Below are 3,206 nucleotides of genomic sequence, written 5' to 3'. Positions count from 1 at the left end.
ACATCCAGATCCTCGAGGTATGGTAATTTAAGTAAAATTATGAGTTTGGTGTTGGCCACGACATAATGAAGGTATCATCATGATGTGACATGGAAATATGAGGCGCGTTTTCTATTGAGGTGTCACGATGTGACACTTTATTTGTCACAACATGACATATGATTAGGAGAACACCCTAATTTTCAGGCTTAAGATCTATTTAAAGGAAGTGAGGGGTATTTTTTCCTCCACCCTCAACCTCCATCACCTCCTAAACCCACCTTAAATAAAACCTAATCCATCTCTTCTATTTTTGAGCTCATCTTGGTGGAAGAAGAAGACCTTTGTGGTGAAACGAGCATCTTATCCATCTTTGAGACTTCATTTGGGCATCTCTGGACCTTTGTGAGTGTTTACGACACAATATTTATTATTCTATGTTGCTAGATCTATGGTTTTGTCACGTCTTCTTAAAATATAAGCTAGTTTAGGTGGAAGGATTCCACAAATTTGGCAAATTTTATGGATCCTTGAGGTCCTTTGTAGATTATATGTTTTAGATATGGAGTTTGGTGTAGTTTTGAATCCATGCATGAGATTTTGGCCCCATTTTCACTATTTTAATCTATCTTAAGTTCAATACATGCATTCGACATACATGTATATAAATCATTGATCTTTAGAAGGTTTTTGGGTTAAGGAAGCCCTCTGAGAAGATAGGATGTTAGGCTTAATGGATAATGGGATTAATGAATTAATTTACCAAGTACGGTTCTCATGACTTGACCACATGGGTGTCACGACTTGACGATGGTAATTCATCGACTATTTTGGACGTCGCTATCCCGACGTCGTGGCAAGGCCATCATGACCTGACATTAGATTTGAACGAGATTGAATTGAATCGTGACCAAGTTCATTTTCCCATGATGTGACCATGGATTGTTCGCGACGTGAGGGTCAGTTGATGGTGATGTTGACTGTTGACTTTGAATTTGATTATTGACTTGTTGACCTAGGTTGACTTTTGGTCAAATCGCTAGTAGAGTATATAATAAGGTGGGACCTTATTTTATTCGATTGGTAAGTTGTAACACCTATTTTGTGGCTTTAAGCTATATATGGTTTGTTTGAATTCATGAGAAAGGTGAGTCTTCGCACAATACTGTGTAAGATTCTAGGTATCTTTGCGACTCTTGCATTGTATGTTCAGCAGGGCCTGTTTGTATGCTAGGTTGGGCCCTTTTGTATGTCAATATGGGCTTGTTTGTATGTTGGAAGGGCCGATATGTGGACGAGGCTCGATTGGGTGGGGCCTGATGTTTTTTATGGTATGTGGTATTTTGGGGAACTCACTAAGCTTTGCGCTTTCGTATCTGTGGTTAAAATATTCTCAGGTACTTCCATTTTCAAAGGGAAGGGCGTGGCTTGACTGCACAACAACCACTGATAGCTTTTCCACATTGATTATTATCATTTTGCTCTGATATTTGAGAGATACATGTTACTATGATTCAATTTGGAACAAATGATTGTATGGTTTGAAAATGAAAATTATTATTATTATTATTTTTGGGACGTTACATGTCATGTTCATTTCATATGGCCAGTAGTCTTCATAAAACTTTTGGAGTTCTGGTGACATAGTGGCTATCATGATTCATGCAACCTTTGTAGCATCATTACCATGTTTAGCATTGGCAACAATTTCTCCAGAAGTAGCAATTTCCATGTCAATTTCGAGAATTGTGTTATGGAGAACATACTCCTTGTTCTTATAATGCAAAGTCATTTTTAGCTTCCACATCCAGTCCATGCAGTTTAGACAAGTAAGATTTTCCTTTAACATAATTGACAGAAGAATGAAGGTTGAACTTTGAGTGGTGGGAGGAGGAGGAGGAAGATCAACATTTCTATACATCTATATAAGAGAAAGTTTTAGCTACTTTATTTCAATCCTTAATATATTTTAACCCAAATTTTACATACTTATGATTAGGATCCATATTCTCAATTCGTAATATGAAGAGAGATGTCGTAATTAAATTGTGAATCTGTTTTAGGTAGGTAACATATTTTACCGATTTACATCACAATGAAACTCCTAGAAATCATAAGATTCATTGAACTATCAATAGCATGTTTAATATCATATTATGCTCTTACTTTTTTAAGTGGGATACCGATGATCACAAACAATATGTGAATAACCATGCAAAACCCAAATGCCACCCCCGTTCTAATTTACGATCTCACATTATTATGCCGATTAATTACACACGCTCCATCAATAATCATAAACTCGAGTTGTTCATTCATTTTCAATTTGTAGTCCCAAATTAGTGTGACGGTTCACTACACACGCTCCATCAATAATCATAAACTCGAGTTGTTCAAAAATTTTCATTTTGTAGTCCCAAATTAATGTGCGTCTTCATGGATTAACATACAAGTAGCACCTAAACACCAAAACTCTCACCCAGAAAAGACTGATCCTACATGGCACCTAACAGCAATAAAGAATACCCTCTCAATCTACCCTCCAAAAACCTTAATTTGACTAAAAGTCAACCCATGTCGTAAGTTATTGGCTCAAGGGTCAGCCCCAGACCACCTATGCACAACATAACATTTAGCTCTACGCCTAGCGTAGAGCATAACGTGGCTAAGCGGCAAAAAACGAGGCTATGCCGAACATAGGTTACCTACGCCATGCATACGATAAAATTCCCAATTTCCAATCCAACCTCAAACACCAATGACTTCTTCATTTCAACTCCATTTTTGGAATTATTTATATGCATGGAAAGGTATTGACGAGCCCCACAATCCTATCTAGTTACCTTTTGCTTAACACACGTCGAACTAAAACCATAATCGATGCTAGAAGCCCGATATATAACCTTTCCCATATTACCCTTTTCTTCGAAGCACAATTTAATAGATTTAAACACTTAACCAAACATTGCCATCATCTGATAGGGTCTAAACTATATTTCCTTGAAGTTCAAGACCTTTACTCGATCCATATATGACCTGCTATCCCGATAAAAGAAACATCCAAAAACTAGGTGTTACATTAAAGATCATTACAATGTGGTTAGATTACTCAATTTCCTTTTTTTGTTTATTAAAGTGCTACTCATGTAAAAAATAATGTTCAGTTGTCAAGCATAGCCCATCAATCCTTCAATTTCATCACACCGATAGCCAATAAATAACTTCTT

Source organism: Lactuca serriola, chromosome 6, assembly GCF_051521515.1.
Source record: "Lactuca serriola cultivar US96UC23 chromosome 6, Lser_US96UC23_V15, whole genome shotgun sequence".
Classification (NCBI taxonomy): domain Eukaryota; kingdom Viridiplantae; phylum Streptophyta; class Magnoliopsida; order Asterales; family Asteraceae; genus Lactuca; species Lactuca serriola.
Note: the sequence above shows the minus strand (reverse complement) of the source record.